This window comes from Muscardinus avellanarius, assembly GCF_963383645.1.
Source record: "Muscardinus avellanarius genome assembly, chromosome: 10".
Classification (NCBI taxonomy): domain Eukaryota; kingdom Metazoa; phylum Chordata; class Mammalia; order Rodentia; family Gliridae; genus Muscardinus; species Muscardinus avellanarius.
The window spans coordinates 80,695,488-80,703,416 of NC_137796.1; positions in this window are offsets into that span (position 1 = coordinate 80,695,488).

Genomic DNA, 7,929 nt, shown 5'->3' on the forward strand with positions numbered 1-7,929 from the left:
AAAACACACAGGGACTAAGTAAAACTGAACCTGTTTCCAGAGTACTTATCTTTTCCCACCAAGACAAAAGGACACACTGATGCTGGACAAATTGGTCTACAGGTGTATTTTGTTTGGCCTACACAGTATTTATTTTTAATTGAGCCAGTGTTGAAAAATTGGAACAGTCTACTACCAAAGAATAGTCCAGATTTCCAGCTTTTCTTGAAAACCAAAGATGGCAACATTTGCAGACTGACCTAGATCGTTATCCACACTGTGACAACTAGCTGAGACACAGGGGAGCTGGTACACACTCCCTTTTAAGACACACTCTGGGTTACCACAGTTCAGACTATGTCCTAAGGCAGAGAAGCAGTGAAAATAGCAAGCTTTTCCTGTAAAGGGCCAAAAAGCAAATATTTCAGCTGTAGTAACTACTCAATTCTGCCATCGTATGGCAAAAACAGCCAAAAAGAATATGAAAACTGGCCACAGTTGTTGTGTTCTTATACTTTCTGAACAAAATGGATTTGGCCCAAGGTCATAATTTGCAGGCCCCCAACCTATACTGCCCCTTCAACATTACTACGCTTCTGTTGTCTTATAGTTAAGAACTTCTCTGAAACCATGTCTAACAAAAAGCAAGAACTCATGCTTCTTGCTGACCTTGCCAGCAACACACCCTGCCCTCTGCAGACATGTCAGCCTTTGTCTAATGCCTGAGGATGAAATACAGCATCCAATGCCAGGGCAGGCAACATGCCACCAAGGGCCTGCCCCCAGGCACTGATAACTTCCTGTGCATCAGGCTATCAGACTCTAGACAACGTCTCTTCTCTACACTCACCAAGGACCCTACATGCAGATCACCCATCTCTTCCTGATGCCCTGCTTGAGCCCCTCAAACCCTCAGCTCCAGCCATCCGGACCTCATGGTAGTGCCCAGAATTGCCTTCCACTTTTTATTTTTTGGTGCTGAGGATTGAACCAAGGGGAATTCTTACCTCCCAGCTACCCCCCCCAGCCCTTTTGTTTTTTTGAAACAGGGTCTGAGGCTGACCTTGAACCTGAAATCTTGTCTCAGTCTCCAAAGTACTAGGATTACAAGCATGCCCCAACATGCCCAGCTCCCTAGCATGCATCTCAAGCTCGGTCTCTCCCTCCCCCCCCTTTCACTTTGGTACTGGGGATCAAACCCAGAGAGGTACTATCTTCGAAGTAGGCCCTCAGCCCTTTTTGTTATCTCACTTTGAGACAGAGTCACACTAAGTTGCTGAGGATGGCCTCAAACCTATGATCCTCCTGTCTCAGCCTCCCAAGTATTCAGATTATAGGTGTGCACCACCACACTTTTTTTTTTTTTTTTTTTTTGGTACTGGGATTGGAACCCAGGGGCATTCTACCTCTGAGCTGCACCCAGCCCTATTTTTTTGTTTTCTTTTGGGGTGCTGGGGATTGAACCCAGGGCCATTCTACCTCTGGGCTATACCCCAGCCCTATTTTTTATTCTTTATTTTGAAACAGAGTCTCACTAAGTTGCTGAGGCTGGTCATGAACCTGAATCCTCCTATCTCAGCCTCTCAAATGCTGGGATTACAAGTGTAGGCCACCATGCCTGGCTCTTAGTTATCTCTTAATTCAGTTCGAGACTCTCTGCCCTGTGAAACCTTTCCTACTTTCATTCCTTTCTTGCAGGAAGAAGTCACCACTTCTTACAATCAATGTTCATGTGACATCTGGGTGCAATTATCTATCTGTCCCCTTCACTAGAAGGTAAATTCCTTAAAATCAAGAATTATATTCAGGAAAAGACTCTTCAAACAAGATACAGAACATGAAGATAAATTTTAAAAGTATATTTCACTATGTTAAAATAAATAATGGTTAATCAACAAAAGATACCTTCAAGAGAGTGGGTATGAGCCGGGCGTGGTGGCGCATACTCATAATCCCTGCACTTGGAAGACAAACAGGTTCAAAGCCAGCCTCAACTACTTAATGAGGCCCTCAGCAACTTAGTTTCCAAATAAAATATAAAAATAGGCCTGGGAGTATAGCCTGGAGGTAGAAAGCCTCTGGGTTCCATCCCCAATACCACAAAAAAAAACCCCAAAAAAACCAGTGGGTATATGCCAGGCATGGTGGTAACACGCTTGTAATCCCAGCATTTGGGAGGCTGAGACAGGAAGATCTGGGTTCGCAGACAGCCTCAGCTACCACATAGTAAGGCTCTTTGCAACTCAGTGAGACCCTGTTTCAAAAATTGAATAAAAAATAGGGGTGGGAGTGTAGTCTGGGGGTAGAATGCCCTGGGTTCCATCCCCAGTATTGAAAAAATAAATAAATAAAATAAAATAGGGCTGAGCTGGATGTGGTGGCACACGCTTGTAATCCCAGTGCTTGGGAGGCTGAGACAGGAGGATCACACAGGTTTGAAGCCAGTATCAGCTCCTTAGTGAGACTCTCAGCAACTGAGACCCTATTTCCAAATTAAATATAAAATAGGTCTGGGAGTATAGCCCAGAGGTAGAAAAGCCTCTGGGTTCCACTCCCAGTACCACACACACATAAAAAAAAGGCTGAGGGTGTAGCTCAGGTAAAATGCTTCTGGTTTCACTCCACAGTACCCCAAAAAAAAAAAAAGGGCTGAGGACATAGTAGAATACCGCTGGGTTCGATCCCCATACCAGGTACCTCGCATGTATACACAGCTGGGGTTATAGCTCAGTGGTTAAGTGCCCCCCTGGGTTCAATTCCATCCCCAATACCACAACAAAGGGGGGAAAAATGGAGGCCCCTGCATAGAATGCTACTAAAATAATCTCTCCACTCCCCAGAGTCTTGGCATCCATTTTGTGTGCCTATAACTGAGCATCTAATATTGGGTAACTTTTTTTTTTTGGTGGGCCCTCTACCTCCAGGCTATACTCCCAGATCTATTTTCTATTTTATTTGGAAACAGGGTCTCACTAAGTAGCTGAGGCTGGCTTCGAACCTGCGTGATCCTCTTGTCTCAGCCTCCCAAGTGCGGGGATTACAAGCGTGCGCCACCACGCCCGGCCTGGGTAACTTTTAAAGATAATTATTTGGCTCATGATTATGATGGCTGGAGAGTCTAAAGAACATGATGCCGGCCCCTACAAATGCTATAACATGGAGAGGCAGAAAGGAAAACTGACTTACACAAGTGACCAACCACGTGGAGCTCTTTACTACAAACCCCATCAGTTCCTAATTGCCTAATTACCCTCTAGGAGCCCTGCCTCTTAAAAACTCCATCTCACAACTACTACACTAGGGACCACAAGCTCCCAGCACGAAACTTTTTTGTGTGTGTGTGGTATTGGGGGTGGAACCCAGAGGCTTTCTACCTCCGGGCTATACTCCCAGCCCTATTTTATATTTTATTTGGAAACAGGGTCTCACTAAGTTGCTGAGAGCCTCACTAAGTAGCTGAGGCTGATTTCGAACCTGTGCAATCCTCCTGTCTCAGCCTCCCAAGCGCGGGGATTACAAGCGTGCGCACCACGCCCGGCTCAGCTCAAAACTTTTAAGAGACAAACCACAGTACTTGGCATGGCCCCCCAAACCCTCCATGCATTCTGCCCTCTGCCTCTCTTCCTAGCTTCTACTCCATACCCACCCCGTGTTACTCCAGGAGCACAGAGCTACTTACTGTGACCCAGCCCTACTCTGGTAGCATCATGACTTTGCAAATGTTGGCTTCCTTGCCAGGCTTTCTCCCTGATTTTTAATTCCTATTTCTTCACAACTCACCTCAGTTATCACCTTCCAGAAGCCTTCCAGACCCTGCTTCCTACCCAGCCCAGGGAAAGGGGGATGTGCCCTGGGATCCCTCTAGCTTGACACATCACACTGACATCACCTTGTCACTGACTGATGTGTCTGTCTTTCCACGAAACAAGTTCCCAGACGATGGGAATCTTGTCTGGCACCCAGAAGAAATTTGTGCAACCAAATAAATAAAAATTTCCAGTTCAAATGCAGAAATCGTGACTTGTGTCCTCCATCCCATAAAACATGTCTTAAAGTAGAAAGCGTCCTCTAGGACTGGTTAGACAGGAGGAGGAGTCGGCAAGGAGCCACCTAGGTTTATTTCCAACAGCTGGCAATCAATCAACTCCCAGGTTCACTTTCATCTTAAGAGACCTCAAATTCCACCCTCCCCTGTGCCTATCTTAGCTATCCCCCACCCCCACCCTGTAGTACTGGAAATCAACTCAGGGGTATTTTACCTGAGTTATACCCCACCCCTTTTTATTTGGAAACTGGGTCTCCCTAAATTGCCTCACACTGGCCTTGAACCTGTGATCCTTCAGCCTCAGCCTCTTAAATTATGAGATTACAGGTATGCACTACCACGCCCAGCCCCGTCTTCACCATATACAACCAGATTAAGATGGCAGCAAAGTCAAGTAACCATGGCTCTCACCTGTCTCTTTGGAGAGCTGACACAAACTGTCCCTTCTTGATGGAGACACCAGATCTTTAGAAGAAATAACTTGTTTGAGTTCCCATCTTGATATGAAATGCAAACAACAAAAACTGGCAAATCTGAAGGGCCTGCTGACTCAGCGACACAGATTCTGAAGCACCTCTGCCAACAAGAAGATGATCAGGTTTTAAATTGAGAAACAGCAGTTAGTGAAAACGAGTGCACAGATGTTGGCTGTGTGCTGTGGCTGGGGACTGGAAATCACCAGATTTATTTTCCAACAGCCTGGGCAGAGCAGAAGGTAGACTTTTTTCAGCCCACTCAACAATTAAGGGTTGGCTTAAAAAAAAAAAAAAAAAAAAACTGAGCCCTTTTCCAGAAAGGCCTAAGAGGCCTTTAGAGGCCAGTCTGTAGCGTAGGCATCGAAAAATTCAAAGCACCAGAGAGGGTAAGGACTTGGCCAAGGTCACAAAGCAAATGAACAAAGGGCCTAATTACCTGGATAGCTTAACCCAACCCTAATTCTGGCTACTGGGTAGTCTACTTTCTAGAACTCTAGAGGAGCTAGGGTGGCACACAGAAATACTTTTAGTTCCTTAAGGATCCACTCCTCAGTACACAATCTATTTCCAATGCTGTTGGCACTTAAGAAAGCAAAGATAGCATGTTGAAAAGCAGCTGGTTCAAATAAGCAATAAAAGCGCTGCTCCAGAAAAAGTCTTCTAAATTCCCGTTAGTATACATCACTCACCCCCCTAAGTGACTCACGGCCCTAGAAAATACTAAAACCCAGCAGAATGGACCCCATTTGAGAGAGAAGCAAGGCGAGAAACAGTTAAGAAGCAAACTCCTGTAAAGTACAGCTCCCGGCCCAGACGCTTTTTTGCCCAGACGGAGGCCCCCACGGAACCCACATCCTCAGCCGGCAACCCGGGGGCAAGTGCCCACCGTCCCAAGTCCTGTCGGACCCCAACTCCCAGGGGCGCCCCTCCCCCTGCGAGCCCGTCAACTCCCGCCCGGGCGGCCAGGCTCCCACCTGCACCCTGCCCTGTCCTCAGCTCCCAGCGACTGCCACCTCCAGTGCTTGGGCCGTGAGTCCAGTGCTCGCAGCCCCCCGGGACGCCGGGCTCCCTCCCGACTGGCCCAGCCCGTCCTCCCTCACTCCCACGACCGCCCCCTTCCGGTCCCAGCCCGGCTCCGTGTCCCCCCACCCCCCCACCCTCCACACTGGGACCCCTGAGGGCTTCTCTCACCAAAGCTGAGGAGGCGGTGGGGACAGGCTGAAGGAACCGCCGCGCGGGGGCTGCAGCTCCGGCTCGGCCTGGGGAGGGCTCCGGCTGGGTCTCCGACTCCGAGCGGGAGGCAGCCGGAGTGAAACTCCGCGTCGCAGCTTCCGAGCGCTCACTGCGCGTGCGCGGGGCGCGGGGCTTTCTGGGAAATGTAGTTGCTACTTCGGGGGCGGGGCGGGGCAGGGCCCGAGACACACCTGCACAGGTGTGTCCAGTCAACCTTCACATTAGCTTATTGACTTACTCCCTCTTTAATTACTTTTTTCGGTGTGTGGTACTGGGGATAGAACCCAGGGGCTTTTCTACCTCGGAGCTACACTCCCAGATCTATTTTGTATTTTGTTTGGAAACGGCCTCACAAAGTTGCTGAGAACCTCATAAGTAGCTGGGGCTGGCTTTGAAACTATGTGATCCTCCTGTCTCAGGCGCCCAAGTACTGGGATTACAAGCGTGCGCCGCCACGCCTGGCACTTGTTTTAAAATAATTTTTAAGCCGGGCGTGGCGGCTCACGCTTGTAATCCTAGCATTCGGGAGGTGGAGACCAGAGGATCACGGTTCGCAGTACTGGAGATGGAACCCAGAGGCATTCGACCTCGGAGCTACACCCCCTGCCCTATTTTTTATTCTTTTATTTTGAAACAGGGTTTCATTGAGTTGCAAAGGGCCGCACTAAGTAGCTGAGGCTGTACACGAACCTCGATCCTCTAATCTCAGCTTCCCAATGCTGAAATTACAACCGTGTACCATCACACCTGGCTTAAAATAGGTGTGTGTGTGTGTGTGTGTGTGTGTGTGTGTGTGTGTGTGTGTGTTTTGCTGGGAATTGGACTCGAAGGCATTCTACCTCTGAGTTACACTCCCACCCTTCTTTCTTTCTTTTTTTTTATTTCCAGTACTCCGAAGAAGAAAAAAAAATTATGGACAAAGTTTCACTAATTCCACCAGGCTGGACTGGAATTGGTGAGCCTTCTGCCTCACTTGTCCTCCGAAGTAGCTGGAATTAAAGGCTCATGCTGCTGCACCGACTCTGACTCATCTTTCTTCCTTTTTTTCTTTCTTTTTTATTAAATTTTGAGACACAGTGGGTCATGGTGGCACAAGGTTGTAATCCCAGCATTTGGAAGGCTGAGACAGGAGGATCTGGGTTCCAGGACAGCCTCAGCTACTACTTAGTGAGGCCCTTGGCAACTCAGACCCTGTTTCCAAATAAAGAATAAAAAATAGACCTGGGGATGTAGCTCGGAGGTAGAATGCCCCCTGGGTTCCAATCCCAGTAACACACACACACACACACACACACACACACACACACACACACACACACAAATTTGAGACACACTTTTGCTAAATTGCCTACACTGGCTTCCAATTTGGGCTTTTCCTGCCACAGCCTCCTAAATTGCTGGAACTACAAGCATAACTCACTTTAAACAGTGTACATCTGGCCATTGTGGCACACACGTGTAACTCTAGCACTTGAGTGGCTCAAACAAAAGGATTACAGGTTCAAGGCCAAACTCAATCCCTTTGTGAGAACCTTAGCACTCTAGGAGGACCCTTTTCAGACAAAAAGGTGGGAATGCAGCTGGAGATAAAATACCCTTGGGCTGCGTTAAATCCCTGGTACCAAATAAATAAGTAAATAGTATTCACCTGTGCATACATGTAAGTTATATAATCAGACCTTTTTTGTAAAGAAATAGCTTGAGCTGGGTTGATGGCTCACGCTTGTAATCCCAGCATTCCAGAGGCTGAGACCTGAGGATCGCGGGTTTGCGGACAGCCTCAGCTACTTAGTGAGGCCCTCTGCAACTCAGTGAGACCCGGTTTCAAAATAAAAAATAAAAAATAGGGCAGGGGGTGTAGCTCAAAGGTCGAATGCCCTTGGGTTACATCCTCAGACCCGAAAAAAAAAAAAAAAATCTGCCATTTTGTAGTCCTGTGCGTGCTTATATTTTTTTTGTAAAGTTAGTATTTCCTAGAAATTTTAAGTGCCAACTCCTCCTCCACCCCCCTCATCCCCTTCAGCCAAACTGCATTATGGATATTAATGTATGTTCATTAAATTGTACACTGAATTTTGAAAGTGAAAAACTAGCCAAGTGTGGTGGTACACGCTTGTAATCCAGCGTAACGGAGGCTGAGACCAGAGGATCAAAGTTCGCGGACAACCTCAGCTACTTAGTGAGGCCCTTTGCAAC